Source organism: Schistocerca piceifrons, chromosome 6, assembly GCF_021461385.2.
Source record: "Schistocerca piceifrons isolate TAMUIC-IGC-003096 chromosome 6, iqSchPice1.1, whole genome shotgun sequence".
NCBI classification, from domain to species: Eukaryota; Metazoa; Arthropoda; class Insecta; order Orthoptera; family Acrididae; genus Schistocerca; species Schistocerca piceifrons.
This window is the reverse complement of record NC_060143.1, coordinates 593916153-593934702: the sequence shown is the minus strand read 5'-3', so window position 1 is coordinate 593934702 and position 18550 is coordinate 593916153. Positions and strand designations below refer to the sequence as shown.

Sequence of the window (18550 nt, the reverse complement as noted above, 5' to 3'; positions counted from 1 at the left end):
GGAGACTTACCATATGGGTTGAGAAGGAAAGATTGATTGATGGGGACTGCATCAGACAAAATTTGAAAACCTGAGAGCTTAAAGGTGGAAGACAGGGTAGTATGCAGACAGAGATTGCTGCTTAAATATCATGCATGAGTTAATAAGAGTGAAAAGCTAAGTGCATTGTATGTAACACATGTGGGAGGGAAGCAGTGAAAAACAGATGGGAAAGATAATGGAAGGTGTAGAAAACTAAAATGGAGTGAAGCAAAGAGTAGTTACAATGAAGAAATCCTGAAACGGAAGAAATTAACATAAATTAAGGCAGTGCGAGTGGTAAGAACCAAGGACATGTTGTAGTGCTAGTTCCCACCTGAGGAGTTCTCAGAAACTGATGTCTGTGGGAAGAATCCAGATGGCACTTGTGGTAAAACAGGTTCCGAGGTCATGAATGTCATGTTGTAGAGTATGCTCTCAGAAAAGGATATTTCGAGTTGCTAGTGTACACCCTCTGCCTATGCCAGTCATCCTAATTGATAATTTGGTGGTAGTCATGCCGATTTAGAAGGCCGAACAGTGTTTACATAACAGCTGGTATATGACGTGTTATTTTGCATGTGGCTCTTCCCTTGATAGTATGTGTTTTGCCAGTTACAGGGCCGTTATAAGTGGTCGTAGGAGGGTGCATAGGGCAAGTCTTGCAGCAGGGACAGTCACAGGGGTAGGAGCCATAGGGTAGGGAGATGGGTGCAGAAGGAACATGCAGTCTGACAAGAAAATAGCGAAGATTGGGGGGACCACAGAAAGCTATTCTAGGTGTGATGGGTAAAATTTCAGACAGAATGGATCTCATTTCAGGGCACAATTTTAGAAAGTCGTGGCCCTTCCAAAGTAGCTGATTAACACACTCCAGACCAGGATAATACTGAGTCACCAATGGTGTGCTCCGAAGTTGTTTTTTGGGGCGATCAGCAGTACCAGGATTGGATGTGATAGCCCGGGAAATCTGCTTTCTGACTAGGTTGGTGGGGTAATTATGTGCAGTGAAGGCTGAGGTGAGAATGGTAGTGTATTTCTGTAAAGAGCCTGCCTCCAAACAGTCCCCAACAATCAGTCATTCCTTCTCGTCCCGTTCGGTAAGTTTCCCCTGAACCGCGGCTCTAGGTGACTTTCCTGAAATCTACCCCTTTCCCTACACCTCTCCAGTCCTTTTCCTTCACTCCTCTTAATTCCCCTTCAAGCCTTTTGCCAAAGGAAGGAGCCACTGGCTCTGAAAGCTTGCCAATTACAGCCGTCTTTTATGTATTTGCTCTGCCGCTTCCTGGTGAGTAGATTTATCTATCCAATTCTATTCAAAACCGCCTCGTTAGTTATGTGATCTACCCATCTCATCTTCAGCATTCTTCTGTAGCACCACATTTCGAAAGCTTCTATTCTCGTCTTGTCCAAACTATTTATCATCCATGTTTCACTTCCATACATGGCTATAATCCATACAAATACTTTCTGAAATGACTTCCTGACACTTAAATCTATACTCGATATTAACACATTTCTCTTCTTCAGAAACGCTTTCCTTGCCATTGCCAGTCTACATTTTATATCCTCTCTACTTCGACCATCATCAGTTATTTTGCTCTCCAAATAACAAAACTCATTTACTACTTTAAGCATCTCATTTCCTAATCTAATACTCCCATCACCACCTGATTTAATTCGACTGCATTCCATTATCCTCATTTTGGTTTTGTTGATGTTCATCTTATACCCTCCTTTCAAGACACTGTCCATTCCGTTCAGCTGCTCTTCCAGGTCCTTTGCTGTCTGTGACAGAATTATGTCATTGACAACGTCAAAGTTTTTATTTCTTCTCTATGGTTTTTAATTCCTAATCCAAATTTTTCTTTTGTTTCCTTTACTGCTTGCTCAATCTACAGATTGAATAACATCGGGGATAGGCTACAACCCTGTCTCACTCCCTTCCCAACCACTGCTTCCCTTTTCATGTCCCTCGACTCTTATAACTGCCATCTGGTTTCTGTACAAATTGTAAATAGCCTTTCACTTCCTGTATTTTACCCCTGCCACCTTCAGAATTTGAAAGAGAGTATTCCAGTCAACATTGTCAAAAGCTTTCTCTAAGTCTACAAATGCTAGAAACGTAGGTTTGCCTTTCCTTAATCTATTTTCTAAGATAAGTCGTAGGGTCAGTATTGCCTCACACATTGCAACATTTCTACGACATCCAAACTGATCTTCCTTGAGGTCGGCTTCTACCAGTTTTTCCATTCATCTGTAAAGAATTAGTGTTAGTATTTTGCAGCCGTGGCTTATAAAACTGACATTTCAGTAATTTTTATATCTTTCAACAGCTGCTTTCTTTGGGATTGAAATTATTATATTCTTCTTGAAGTCTGACAGTATTTCGCCTGTCTCATACATCTTGCTCACCAGATGGTAGGACTGGCTCTCCCAAGGCCGTCAGTAGTTCTAATGGAATGTTGTCTAATTCCGGGGCCTTGATTCAGCTTAGGTCTTTCAGTGCTCTGTCAAACTCTTCATGTAGTATCATATCTCCCATTTCATCTTCATCTACATCCTCTTCCGTTTCATAATATTGTCCTCAAGAACATTGTCCTTGTATAGACCCTCTATATACTCCTTCCACCTTTCTGCTTTCCCTTCTTTGCTTAGAACTGGGTTTCCAACTGAGGTCTTGATATTCATACAAGTGGTTCTCTTTTTTCCAAAGGTCTCTTTAATGTTGCTGTAGTAGAGGGTGAAGTAATTACGCAAGTGATCTGAGGCACAGCCTGGGGGTTTGTCCAGCCACCTGTGCTGCACAAAAGAGAGGACCTGACTCAGTACAGTAACAAGGTGACGCTGATGCTGCCGTGGTGCTAGTTATGGGAAAACCATTGACCATATTCCAGTTGTCAGTATCTAAATAGAAACAAAACAAATCATCCTGATCAAACACCGGGTCTGGCCCGAAGGCGAGATAAGGCATCAGTGTTAGCGTGCTGCCCATTCGGCCAGTAGTGGATCTGATAATGATAACAGGAGAGGAAGAAAGTGCACTGCTGTAAACAATGTACAGCTGTGTCCAGCACGTAAGCTGTGGAGTTAAAAAGAGCAACCAGTGGCTCGTGATCCGTGATTAAATAGAACTTAGAACTGTACAAGAAGATGCAAAAGTTCTTGTGTGTGAACACAATCAGCAAAGCCTCCTTTTCAGTCTGACAAATTGAGCTTGGAAAAGTCATGCCCACCTGATAATTTTATGAACAACTCATCATGGTGGGGCAAAGACTATGTATCTATCATGGACTGTGTATTAATTGTGACACTGAAGTTACTGCAGAGACGAAGCTTGCCCATCGGCTTCTTAAAGATGACGAGTGGTGTAGCCCATTCACTGGTAGAAATCAGCTGAATGACATCGAGCGATGTCAAATAGTCTGATTCGGCCTTGACAGAGTCGCCCAATGTGACAGGCACCTGCCGCACCTGAAAAAAATGAGGGTGGGTGAGCGCTTTCATGGTAATGTGGGGCTGAAACCAGTAGCACAACCAAGGCCTGGGGAAAACAGTGAGAAAAACTCAGAACAGAAGTAATCTAGTTGCTGATATGGAACTTGATCTAATTCTAAAATTACCTCATTGACCATGGAGAAACTGAAAGTGTTACACGCATCTAACCTGAACAGGTCTGCAGTATGGGAATGATCCACAACAAGGAAGTTGAGGGGGCGAACAACAGGAGCGGAAAACTGACCTAGGATCAGAAGCAGATGTTTATCGTAGCTAACCAACTTCCGTAAAACCTGTGTAAGGGAGGGGAGCCCAAGTCCAAGTATGTGTATGCATTTACTAAAGTCATTGCAGCTCTTGTGCCCACTTGCAGTTTTAGCAGTTTATTAAACACCCGCAAGTCAATAAACAATTTGTTCAGGAAGACAGTTATTGTTGAGATACAGTCTATGTCCATTGATACTCTATCTCCGCCACTTTTTGAGTGGAATTACCCACCAATGCTATGAAGTCTTTCTTTTGACACTTGCTTCAAACAGCCCAATACTCAGGGCATGCAGCACACTCATGTTGGGCAAAGCAGTATGGGCAAGACAGAAGGGAGGAATGTGGCCGCTGTTTTGATGCGGCCTCTTCTGCTGTGGCAGTAACCGACACTGCCTCATGCGATGTTGAGTCAGAGGTTGTTATTTTCCTCCACCATGGATCCATCTGCAACTCTCCATAGTTTCTATTCCTTTACCGTACAGTGACTTGCTCGTCACTGTTGAGACCAAGTCCTTAGTGCCCATGACCTTGACACTGTTGAACACTATCTTCCCCAATGCCCAATGGATTCCAAACCTACAACCTACTTCCTGGTCACCATGACCAACTATATACTCAGCAACAATTACTTCATCTTTGAAGTCATCACCTACAAATAAATCTGTGCAAGGGCAATGGGCACTCACATGGCACAATCCTGTACCAACCTATTCAAGGGCCATCTGGAATAATCCTTTCTAACCACCCAGAATCCCAAATCCCTCAACTGGTTCAGATTCAGTGATGACATCATCTTGATCTGGATCGAGGGTGAGGGCACTTTATCCACATTCCTCTAGAACCTGAACACCTTCTCCCCCCTTCACTTCACCTGGTCCTCCTCAACTGATCAAGCTACCTTCGTCGATGTTATTTTCACCTCAAAGATGACTGCATCAGTACCTCTATCCATACAAGACCTATGCACCACCAGTAATACCTCCACTCCGACAGCTGGCACCCTTTCTGTACCAAGAAAGTCCTTTCTTACAGTCTGGTCACCTATGGCCATCGCATCAGTAGTGATGAGCAGTCCCCCTCGAAATATGCCAAGGGACTTACTGAGGCTTTCACAGATTAAAATTACCTTCCCAACGTCGTAGAGAAACAAATCCCCCATGCCTGATCTCTCCAGCCACCCACCACCTCCCAAAGTCCCATGTCTGGTCACAGAGGAGCAGTCCCCTAATGACATAGTACCATTCAGGACAGGAGCAACTGAATCACTTTCTCCGCCAAGGTTTCAACCAGCTCCTATTGTGCCCTGACATGAGGAATATCTGACCCATTATCTTTCCCACCTCCTCCCACAGTGGTATACTGCCACATACTGAACCTATACAATATCCTCGCCCATCCACACTCCACCCCTGCTACCATGCCTTGCCTCATGGCTCCCTGTAACAGACTTAGATGCTAGACATGCCCAATACATCCTCCCATGACCACCTACCCCAATTTGGTCACAAGCATCACCTGTCCCATCAAAGGCAGGGCTATCTGTGAAAGCAGTCATATGATCGAGCTAAGCTACAATCGCTGTGCTGCGTTCTACGTGGGCATGTCAACCAACAAGCCAGCAAGCTGTCTGCATGTGTAGCCACTGGCAGACAGTGGCCAAGAAATGGGTGGACCACGTAGCTGCTGAATACACTGCCCCGTACAGTGTTCTTCTTCACACCAGTGAGTGCTTCATAGCTTGTGCCATCTGAATTGTGCCTACCAACACCAGCTTTTGTTAATTGTGCAGGGAGGAAGTGTGTCGGCAATGTGTCCTACATTCCTGTAACCCCCCTGGCCGCAACATTTATTAGTCACTGTCTACATCCCCTCCCCTGTTCCTGCACCAGTACTACACAGCCTTCTATTCCACGAAACCACCGAGAGTCTTTTTACTTCTCTCGTTTTACCCCCCCCCCCCCCCCCACCACCACCACCACCACCACCACCACCACCACCACCACCACCACTCCACCCTCTGTCTAACCTGACAACTACACCTAGCTGCCCTACTTTCTCTCCATCTCATCCGTGTATGTCCTCCACACCTACCCTACTATCCCTCCCTCTCCCCATCCCAATCTCTTCCTTACCTCCACCACATCGGATTGCTTCTCCCATCTTACACTGCAGCTCACAGTTCCGTCACGTGTGTGTAAGTTGTGTCTGCAGGTGTGTGTGTGTGTGTGTGTGTGTGTGTGTGTGTGTGTGTGTTTTGTCAATCTTACTGGAGACTTTTTGTTGAAACTTTCTAGCAGATTAAAACTGTGTGCCGGACCGAGACTCGAACTCGGGACCTTTGCCTTTCACGGGCAAGTGCTCTACGAACTGAGCAACCCAAGCACGACTCATGCCCCGTCCTCACAGCCTTACTTCTGCCAGTACCTCGTCTCCTACCTTCCAAACTTAACAGAAGCTCTCCTGCAAACCTTGCAGAACTAGCACTCCTGAAAGAAAGGTTATTGCAGAGACATGGCTTAGCCACAGCCTGGGGAATGTTTCCAGAATGAGATTTTCACTCTGCAGCGGAGTGTGCGCTGATATGAAATTTCCTGGCAGATTAAAATTGTGTGCCGGACTGAGACTCGAACTCGGGACCTTTGCCTTGGAAGGTAGGAGACGTGGTACTGGCAGAAGCGAAGCTGTGAGGACGGGGTGAGAGTCGTGCTTGGGTAGCTCAGTTGGTGGAGCACTTGCCCGCAAAAGACAAAGGTCCCGAGTTCGAGTCTCGGTCCGGCACACAGTTTTAATCTGCCAGGAAGTTTCATATCAGCGCACACTCTGCAGCAGAGTGAAAATCTCATTCTGACCCTTTTTGTTGTGCCTGTCTATGATTCAACATCTCCATCATGTGGAGAGTAGCAGTTTGTCCTTTTCATAGTTAGTTTCATATTCCGTGTATTATTTTACGTGTAGAAATGATAACAAAAACTTCCCAGAAATTTATGATCCTACATTACATGACTAATACTTTTAACTGTTGCAATCTTCATTTCTCAGATTTGTAGGTGTTCTGTAACAAGTCACTTTACAAAAGTATTATGTTACACTAAATATGTATACAAGGTGTATAAAAAAGTATTGAACCTTGGGTTGGCTAGAATACATTCATTGATTTGGAGGTGCAGACTCATAATCCCCTTCGAACTAGTCTCCTTGCTGGTGCACACGCTTGTGCCAGACCTCCACCATTGTTGTAAACTCTTCTGCAATGCATCTTTTGGATTGGTGGTCAGCCAGGCGGTCACACTTCTCTCTTGTCTCTTGACTCAAATCATGTTGTTCCCTCCAAGGACATTTTCAGCTTGGAAAATAGCCTGTCATCTAGAATCTCTTTAAACTTCTTCTCCGAAGAGTGATGCTAGGTACAGGAATATTTAAAATTCTTCCTCTACTTGTGAAATAAGTAGATAGTCAAAGGTTACTTTTCATCAACTAACGATATATTAAAATGTCGTACAGAACAAACTTCTCCCTTCTCACGTAAACATCTGACTTCTTGTAAGTAACACATATCGCATTATGTCAGAAACAAATCTAATTACATCCACAAAAGAGTAGGCTTAATAACCATAACTATATACCACAGGATTCATGAAATACGTCTTGCCTCTATCAAGGCTGGAATCAGAGTTTTTAAGTGTTCATTTTTCGCTAACAATAGCCACTGACACTGTTATCACAGAGTCACATAAATACTTCATGGTCCTCTTGTATGCACTCACTAAACATCCATGAACTGCCCAAAAGATACTTGTCGGTGCCGTTCGACCGCTGTGTCTACATTCTTTGTGCAGTAGGTAGGATTCCTTTCACTCTCACTCATATCTAAAATATCATGTGTAGAAGGCTGAGTGATTCTAGAATTTATGCAGAAATTCTTGAAACACTACAAGGGGAGAGCTAACTAACCACAAGAATGTTGTGTTTGACAAGGAATGTCTGAATCATATGCTCAGCATGGAGCTGCCAAGTTTCTGTTACCCACAGATCTGGTCATTTGCACCGTACAGCTTCACGAAGGCAACGTAGGCTTTCGTGGTACTATTCCTTTGTGACAGTTTGGCTTTGTGATGTATACTCATGATTCACCACGCAATGAGAGTTGAAGAAAGCGATCAGACACGCTGACATGCCATGCGTTTTTGACCTGGGGGATGACAGAAATTTCCTCTGTGATGACTGCATCTTGGTTTCTGTGTTGTACCCATAAATCCATGTCTCATCATCTGTGATCACAGTGCTCAGAAAGTTGGGGTCTCTGTTCATATGTACCGTGTGACTTCCAGGCAGCATTGGCAGTTTCAGCATGAATTTCACAGTCACACATTCACAGATTGTCAGTCAAAATTGAATCTACCGATCCAATGCTTACCCTTATCTCATTTTCAAGTTCTCGTAATGTAAAACAATGTCCTTCCATGACCAAAGCCTGCACTGGCTCATTAATGTTGTCATTTCAGGTTTCTCAGGGTCTGTTTGAAAGTGGTTTGCAGCCCTTTGAAGTGCCATCATCTCTGAAGCTATTTTACCACCCCTTTATTCATGAGTGGCTCATGGCATTCTTCCCAAAACCTGTTGACTTTTCTGAATGGTTTACACTTGAGTATTGCAAAGATTTTGGCAAAATTTGATGCAGTATTGCTGCTCAATTTTTTCTGTTATTTTACAGCTTAGTGGAATCTAGTGTGTGCTCACTATATGTCCTCACTTCATTCTCACTGCCAGCGACTGGCACTTCCTGCAGGCAAGAAAAAAATTCATAACTCTGTGTGTGAATGCATCCCACCGCATCTTCTACAACAAAGCTATTCTCTCGCACTTCATTGGTTTATGTGATAAAAAAGGCGGCTTTATACTGATTCATTGATTTATGGGGCTAAGAAGGAGGTTCGATAATTTTTTAATTTATCTTTTGTGTGTGTGTGTGTGTGTGTGTGTGTGTGTGTGTGTGTGTGTGTGTGTGTAAATGAAGCATATAGACAAGAATTATGTCCATCACGTTACCATGGCCTTCTGTTGTGAGCCTTGTGCAAAACTAGGTAGCTTCTACATTCCTCCCCCAAATACAGAATTAACAGGATGTGCCGTGGTGTTGGAAGAAATGTTCCCATTACTTATCAGTGAGGCTGTTGCTGGATATAGTCTCTTACCTGCAGTTGTGCTGCTGAAGAATAGACTTTCCACACACTGCAAAGGACTGCTTGCAACAAGCATGCATTGGTTTGATGGAACAGCTCATCTGAGGCACTTCTGTGGCTGCATGTGCGAGAGACATGGCAAGTGTGAAGCCCTCCATCGTTGCTGTACTGAATGCTCTGCAATGGAAACACATTTGTGTACACAACCTTTATTGGATTGGTTGTTATTGCGGCATCATATATGAAATAAGTAATCTGAGTTAATAATAAGCTAACGAGTTCACCAATGCTTCACAATTTCTAAATGTGTGTGGGAACTATATATACACTATGTGATCAAAAGTATCTGGACACCTGGCTGAAAATGGCTTAAAAGTTTGTGGCGCCCTACATCTGTAATGCTGGAAATCAGTATGGCATTGGCCAACCTTTAGCCTTGATGACAGTTTCCACTCTCGCAGGCATATGTTCAATCAGGTGCTGGAAGGTTTCATGGGGAATGGCAGCCCATTCTTCACGGAGTGCTGCACTGAGGAGAGGTATCACTGTCAATTGGTGAGGCGTGGCACGAAGTCAGTGTTCCACACCATCCCAAAGGTGTTCCATAGGATTAAGGTCAGGACTCTGTGCAGACCAGTCCATTACAGGGGTGTTGCTGTCGTGTAACCACTCCACCACAGGTGATGCAATGTGAACAGGAGCTCGATCATGTTGAAAGATGCAATACTGTCGCCATCCTCGAATTGCTCTTCAACAGTGGGCAGTAAGAAGGTGCTTAAAACATCAGTGTAGGCCTGTGCTGTGACAGTGCCATGCAAAACAGCAAGGAATGCACGCCCCCCCCCCTATGAAAAACACGACCACACCATAACACCGCTGTCTCCGAATTTTAGTGTTGGCGCTACACATGCTAGCAGATGATGTTCACTGCACATTCCCCATACCCACACCCTGCCATCGGACTACCACATTGTGTACCGTGATTTGTCACTCCACACGTTTTACCACCGTTCAATCATCTAATGCTTACGCTCTTTACACCAAGCTAGGCATCATTTGGCATTTACTGGCGTGATGTGTGGCTTATGAGCAGCTGCTTGACCATGAAATCCAGGTTTTCTCACCTCCCGCGTAACTGTCATAGTACTTGCAGTGGATCCTGATGCAGTTTGGAATTCCTGTGTGATGATCTGGATAGATGTCTGCGTATTACGTATTACAACCCTCTTGAACTGTCGAGGGTCTGTCAGTCAACAGATGAGGTCGACTTGTACACTTTTGTGCTGTACCTGTCCCTTCACATTTCCACTTCACTATCACATCGGAAACAGTGGGCCTTGGGATGTATAAGAGTGTGGAAATGTCACGTACAGATGTATGACACAAGTGATATCTAATTGCCTGACCATGTTGGAAGTCCTTGAGATCCGCGGAGTGCCCCATTCTGGTCTCTCATGCTGTCTAATGACTACTGAGGTTGCTGATATGGAGTACCTGGCAGTAGTTGGCAGAATGTGAATGTATTTTTTGGAGGGTGTTTGGATACTTTAGCTCACATAGTGTATGTCCTAATCTCCTTCTCCCCCATCGCTCTGTCAATCTCCCTGTCTTTGTCCATCTTCCCCCTTCCGCTACCTGTCTTGCAACTCCCCCCCCCCCCCCCCCCCCCCCCTCCTGACTGTCCGTCTCATCTTCCCCCTCTCTCTGACTTTGAGCCTTGTTTATTATTATTGCTAACAGAACCTTGGTTGGGAAATGAAGTCACTTAAAAAGAATAGGTTAACCGGATGGGATCATTAATATAAGGGGTACAGAAATGCCTCTCCAGCAGCTGGACTTGTGAGGATAGTAGATTCAATGACTGTATTTCTCATCGTTTTAATCTGTGAATGAGTAGGATTGCAAAGTTTTAGATGATTCAGTAGTATTCTAATCATAAGTCAATAAGCCATACTTACAACATTCTTCTTTCATCATAAAACTGACTGTGACGTAGAAAATAAAACAGCACACTGTTATGTATTTTTTGTATAAAATTGTTTTTAAGGAGGAAGAATATATGTGGAAGAAACAGTTCGTCTAATGGTGTGAATGCTCTGATATCTTAAGTTAAAATCGACTCTGAAAAAAGCAAATGACGCAGCACATTTCACAGCACAGTATTTTCTTCCTCACAGTCTGGTTGAACAGAAAATCTGTACATTGTTGTTCAAAAAAATATACATCTTTGTCTGTATGAACGTTTGTTAGAGTATCGTGTAAACATTTGAGTTAAATTGGTCAAGAACTTTCTGAGATTTTTGGTAACTATGTTAAAGTACAACTTATCATGCTTTTGCAACCAACGGTTGCTTCATCAGGAAAGAGGGAAGGAGAGGGAAAGACGAAGGATGTGGGTTTTAAGGGAGAGGGTAAGGAGGCATTCCAATCCCGGAAACGGAAGACTTACCTTGTCTGCTTGTGTCTGTGTATGTGCGGATGGATATGTGTGTGTATGCGAGTGTATACCTGTCCTTTTTTTCCCCCTAAGGTAATTCTTTCCGCTCCCAGGATTGGAATGACTCCTTACCCTCTCCCTTAAAACCCACATCCTTTTGTCTTTCCCTCTCCTTCCCCCTTTCCTGATGAAGCAACCGTTGGTTGCGAAAGCTTGAATTTTGTGTGTATGTTTGTGTTTGTTTGTGTGTCGATCAACCTGCCAGCACTTTCGTTTGGTAAGTCACATCACCTTTGTTTTTAGATATATTTTTCCCACGTGGAATGTTTCCCTCTATTATATTCTTATCATGTAATAGTATAGATAATTCATCGCAATGTCATCACTGAAGTGAATAATCAGAATCAGTTATAAATGACTCGTTGCTCAAGGACACAAAATGAAAGTTAGCACTTCTAGTGTATCAGTGATCCACACCTCCCAGCTTTTTTGAAACACCTGTGGAAAATAGTCTGATTTCAGCTAGTGTCACTGGCTTAATTAGGAAGTTGGTGCTAAATGAAGTACCAGCATATATCCCTTATTTCTTTCATTTCCAATGCTTGTGGATTAGTTTCAGCTATCAGTTCTTTAATGGGTCCTCAGTCTTCCATGGTGGCATGATTGGATAAAATCTTATTGGTTTTCAAGCCATGTCAATTCCAATAAAATTCTCAAGCCTTGTGAACTGACAGAAGAAGCCAAGCATGCGACTTTCCTGCCATACTGTTGGGAAACAAGTAGCAATTTCAGACGTGTACTGCAGAGACATGGATTGAGACTAGTGTTAGAGCCCGCTTCCAAGATAAGAGATATGTTCTACGCTGTTAAAGACGACGTAGCTCTTCGTGTGCTCGGAGTGTATGGTATTCGTTGCGAGTGCAGCAGCATCTATATAGGCCATGCAATTAGCACACTTGTGGAGCATTTTACCGAGCACAAGAGATATTAAGGAATGGGAGCTCGGGGGCTTGCCGCTCTTTGGTGGGTTCGTGCTTGGCTACCATGGAGACACAGGATTTGAAGCATCTTTTTCCTTCCATGCTGCATCCCTGTCCTCTTGCTGTTATTTCTCCCTCCCCCCGGTGGGGAACATGCCTGGGTTGTTGTTGGAAATGTATTCTGCAGTTGTGGTAGTCAATATCAGAATACTCTCCACTGTTTTTTGTTCCTTTTTTTCTTTCTTCATCCACCTTCTCCTGTTGTTCCTCCACTTTGGCACTTGAGGTTCCTGTTTTTCTTCTTCCTCCCTGTGCACTCCTAAAGGCCGGCCCACACGTCTGATGTGTAACAGGTGACTGGGTAACGCAAAATTCCCAGCCGCGGCTCAATGGGTATGGTTCACACGTAGCCCCTGGTACAGGCTAGGACCAGGGAGGGTGCCATCTGAGGCGCTGGTAATCGTGGGGGTTTTCTCGCAATGAGCCAGTTATCTTCGCTGTCAGTGGCCGTGAATCGTAATCGGAATAGGGCCGATGATTCAAAGACCTTCCCAGCTGCACCACAGTTCCTCATAGTTTCACATACTGAAGATGGTCAGTCCTTTGCTACGGCAAATCCATTTGTTATTCAGAAAGGTGTTGATGCAGTTACTGGCCCTGTGAAATCCTGCTCTCATTTACGCAATGGCACTTTGGGTTTGGAGACTAGTTCCAATTCTCAAGCACAACTGCTTGCAGTAATCCAAACATACCTCTGATCTCTGTGTCGTAGCAGTCCATCGGGTGATGATAAAAAGTAGACGCCCCCTTAGTTCTCACATGCAATCTCTTTCTCACTTTTGATAGAGTTCTTCCTTCAAACGTCAAAGCAGATTATGAAGTTATCTTAGTCAGACAGTATATTCCGAAACTGATGTGCTGCTATCAATGTCACCATTACAACCACAGTCGAGAATCTTGTCGACACCGAATCAGATGTGTAACATATGGTAAAGGTGCTCACAAGGGCGATTGTTCACCTCCTCCTCCCTGCTGCATCAACTGCTGTGGCAACCGTGTCGACTCCTCCCATGATTGTCCCATGTATCTTGATGAGCAGGCTCTCCAGGAGATCCAGGTGAAGAATAAAGTGCCTCACCTTGTCACGTGCAAGTTGTTGGCTCGTCAGAAACCCTGCGTTCTACCATCTGGCACCTACAATATACTGTTCTGCTACATCTCACTCCACAAAGGATGTGGCTACGCAGACATGTGACCTCAAGTTTAGCAGCACGGTTGTGAAATCGTCCAGCATCACGGTAGCGTCCCCTTCTCCCACTCCAGCTGTGCAACATGCCGCCAAACTTTCGTCTCAGAGGGTGACGTCACCAGTTGCACAACCGGCAGGCTGGGAAGGACAGAAAGAATGATCCTGTGAAGATTTCCTATGTCCCCCGAACCAACAAATGTCCGAGTCTTCCTCTGCCAACCGGTATGGCTCCAAGAAGTCGAACAAAGGCAAATGGTCTTCTCCTTCACTGACTTGGAGATCCCCTTCGACGGTGTTACCACATGACACCCTTGCCCAGCCTACTTCCAGGGTGCCGGTGCGATTCTTAGACTCTGCAGCCCGACAGAAGGAGAATGCTGACACTGCTGCAGACCTGCAGGATCCTCCTGCCTCTGTGCTTTGTAGCAGTGAGTCTTCAAAGGCTGGCACTCAGCACCTGCTGAGGTGACACCCCTCCATATTTTTCATCATCATGACTCTCCTCCAGTGGAACACTTGCAGTCTTTAATCCAACAGACTTAGAAACACAGCAGCCACTTGTTCCTTGCCTTAATGAACCAAAATTGTGGCCTCACTACTACTTTGAGCTCTTGCATTTCCGTTTTGACCTTCTCATCTTAGGACGGCATTCCATCTCATGTGGGAGTCATGCTGCTCGTATGGGATGACATTCGTGGTCAACCCATCTCCATGACTAACCAACTCCAAGCTGTTGCAGTTTGCATATTCCTTCCTCACTTGACCTTTTCCCTTAGTACCGTTTACATCCCTGTGTCATACGATGTCACGAGGGCAGACTTCCTTCAGCTTACTGAGCAGCTGCCTCACCCATTTCTGCTGCTCGGTGATGTTAATGTGCACCATCCCCGTTAGGGCTCACCCGGAACCTGTCAGAGATGCCCTCTTGGCTGACCACAATCACCTTAACCTCATCTGCCTTAACACGGAAGCACCCACGTTCCTTTCAGACTCCACTCACACCTATTCCCATTGAGACCTATCCTTCTGTGCTGTCCAGCTTGCCCATCATCTCACTGACACATACTTGAGTGACCATTTCCCATGTGCTATCCATTTGCTGACACCCATGTGCACACCCAAATGGCACCTTATTAAGGCTGACTGAGGGCTTTACTTCTCCCTGGCAACCTTTGACGAACATTTCCCCAGTTGTGATGACCAGGTAGAATATTTTAGAAATGTTATCCTTACCGCTGCAGAATGTTCCATTCCTCACACTTCCTCTTTACCAGTGAGTGTCCAGTCCCTTAGTGGACTGAAGCATGCTGTGATGCAGTTCATGCATGGAGACATGCTCACCACATTTTTAACCATCATCCTGTGATGGCAAACAGCCTTCATTACAAACAGTTGTGTGCACAGTGTCGTCGCGTTGTTCTGGATAACAAAAAAGCTAGCTGGATTTCATTCACTAGTCCTTTTTAACAGTTCCACTCCCTCCTCCATTGTGTGGGCCAACCTCCAATGACACTCTGGGACCAAGATCCAGGCCACAATTTCCGGTCTAACAGTAGCAGATGATGTCATTGTGGACCCTGTTGCTATCTCCAACATCTTGGGCTGCCATTTTGCAAAGATTTCGAGCTCCTTCCATTATCACCCTGACATCTTCCATTGGAAATGAGCAGAGGGGGCTTAGGTGATACCATTCTCTTCTCTGAATCGTGAGTGCTGCAATGCTGCCTTTACTATGAGGGAGCTGGATCATGCTCTCATTTCATCCAATCCTCTACCTCAGGGCCAGATGAGTTCACATTAAGATGTTGCAGTACCTTTCTCTTTTGGACAATCACTTTCTGCTTCATACGTTCAACCACATCTGGGCAGAGGGCACGTTTCCCAGATGGTGGTGTGAGGCCACTGTCATACCCATACCTAAGCCTGGTAAGGACAAACACCTTCCTTCTAACTACTGTCCCATTTCTCTCACCAGATGTGTTTGCAAGGTAATTGAATGTATGATTCATGCCCTGCTGGTACAGTGGTTCAAGTCTCGCAATTTACTAAACACTGCACAGTGTGGATTTCCAGTGCGCCGTTGTGTAGTTGACCGTCTCGTCACTTTGTCCACCCATATCATGAATTGTTTTTGGTGGAAATCCCAGGCAGTGGCCTTGTTTTTCGATTTGGAGAAAGCCTACAACACCTGCTGGAGGACTGGTATCCTCTGTACTCTCTAAATGTGGGGCTTCTGTGGCCGCCTGCCCCATTTCCTTCAGGAATTAAAAAAAATTTTCAAGGTACTGTGGGTTCTGCCTTGTAAGACAACTTTACCTAGAAAAATAGTATGCCTCAGGGTTCTGTTATGAGTGTCATCCTTTCTGTTATGAGTGTCATGCTCTTTGCTATCACCATTAAATTTGTAATGGCCTGTCTCCTGCCAGGCATCTCCGGCTCCCTTTTCATTGATGATTTTGCCATCTGGCAGCACAATTTCTTTCTTCCACTGGCTTTACATCTAGGGCTTATTGCTCTTCCATCGTTGAACCTACAAAATTCCTGGAGCTCAAGCTGGATAGGAAACTTTCTTGGTCCACCCCCGTGTCTTACCTGGCAGTCCGCTATAAGCAGTCCATCAATCTCCTACTTGTCGCCAGTGGGGCACTTCCTGAGGAGCAGGTCAAATGACCCTCCTCCGTTTATACTGGTCTCTTGTTCAAAACTAGACTATGGGTGTTTCGTTTATGCATCTGTACATTCGTCTCTCTTACACCCTCACAATATCATCCACCATCATGGCAACCATTTGGGCACTGGCGCCTTTTACACTAGTTCGGTTGAGTGTCTGTATGCAGAAGCTCCCAAACTACCGCTGTCCTACCACTGTGACTTTCTCCTCAGCAGATGTGCGTGCTATTTGTCTGCTGTTCATGGCCACCCATCCTGTGCCGCCACCTCCTTTGATCACCAGTATGGGACACATCTCTCTTCTCTATTACCTCGTGGAGTTTGCTCTGGCAGCTTAACTTCACGCTACCTGCAACTTTCTCGATGGGTGTAAACCTTTCACCACCTTGCTTTCCTGCAGCAACCCGTGTTCATCTTTGCCTTCAATTGCTGCTTATGACACTACTCCAGCATCGCTCTATCACCTTCAGTTTCATCACCTTCGCATGGAACTTTGCGATAGTTCCTGTGTGTACACTGACGGCTCAGACTGAGTGTGGTTTCAGGTGTGCCTTTGTCATTGGCACTGATGTTTTTCAGTATTGGCTTCCACGACACTGCTCAGTATTTACAACAGAACTCTTCACCCAATACATCCGCCGACACAGGCTTTTCTGTTGCATCATCTGCTCAGACACTCTCGGTGCCCTCCAAAGCCTCTGTGTGCTGTACAATCCCATCCCATAATGCATCGAGTCCAGAAAGACTTTAATTTGCCCACTCTTGATGGAGCCACTGTGATGGTCAGGTGAGTTCCTGGTCACATTGGTCTGACATGAAACGAAGCCACTGACACTGCTGCCAAGGCTGCAGTCCCCATACCTCAGCCAACTAGTTCCCACATCCCCTCCGATGATATCTGTGTTGCCGTCTGTCAGTAGGTGGTGTCACTTTGGCATCACCACTGGTGTACCCTTTGTGGGAATAAGCTCTGGGTTATTATGCCATTCCCAGCAGGTTGAATGACCTCCTCTCAGCTCTCTCACTGTGAGGAGATCATTTTAACTAGTTTGCGTATTGGGCACTGTCTTTTTAGCCATTTCCATTTGTTAGGTGGTGCTCCCCCACCATTTTGTGCAAATTGCGCTCAATTTATGATGGTCCGCTTTTTCCTGATGGAATGTCCTTTTTTTAACCATTTACATTCTTGTTTATGTTTGCCGTCTGAGTTATCGGCTATTTTGGTGGATGACACACGGGCTGTCGACTGCATTTTACTTTTTATCTGATATAGCAGTATGGTGAAGGCCATTTAATATTTAGTTCTGGACCTCCATTTGTCTATGGAATATTTTATAGACGTTTCTCCACATCTCTGTTTTAAATGCTTTCTCTTCTGTAGATTGGGGTTGACGTGTAGTTATTTTTAACTCCTCTTTGTCTTCATGTTCTACAGATTTGGCATGGGCACATAAGACCGTAGTTGTTTTTGAGCCGAAAACAAAACAAAATAAAACAAAGGGAGTTCGACAAGTTGGCCATAGGTGAGCATTTGTCTCAAAAATGGACACAAAATATAGTTTGAGAACACAAGAAAGAGTCTTGGTGCATACATCAACATATTGAGATTCCATTATAAAAGGGGTCACTGAGATTAGAATGAACTGCAACAATTTCAACAGAGACCAGTGCTACACACTGAATAGGGTGTGGGGGCAGGCTTTGAATGTCGAAAGAAAGAAACGACAGATGCTTGATGCTTGATGCTTGTAGGGAAGCGGGAGCAGCAGTTTCAAACATGTCGCTGGCCCCCTTGCACCATCTGACATCACTCGGTCGTGCAGTGAGCTGGAGCTGCTATGAACTGCTCAACTTTCTTTCCGCACACGTGTTATTTTGGCCCTCTCTGATTGATGCCAATGACCGTAATCGTAGGGATGTAAATGGGAAATAGTGCCAGCTGCAGCAGTCAGTACTTTTAAACCTGATGATGATGGCGAGGCTAGCATGAAAACCTCAACATTACTTGAAAACCGAGATGATTTTATCCAGTTCTTTAATGGCTTACTACTTTCCCTACTTTCCTCCACCAGCCCGTACAGTAACCTTATCCTGCATCGTAGAATAGGTACAGCCAGCTAAAGGTCAGGTGTAATTCAAACTCTTAATTTTGGCAAAAAATTGTCATAGTGACATTCATCAATTCTTCCTTCTTATCTGATAAACTGCTATCATTTGCAGTCTCTGATATGATAACCCTTATGTGTGTGTG

At 44.8% G+C, this 18550-nt stretch overlaps 1 protein-coding gene across 1 annotated transcript in view; it reads left to right on the top strand.

Moving 5' to 3' along the window:
* LOC124802438 (insulin-degrading enzyme) overlaps positions 1-18550 on the top strand; it is a 202126-nt gene that overhangs the window by 158293 nt on the left and 25283 nt on the right. The gene's annotated exons all lie outside the window — the stretch shown is intronic.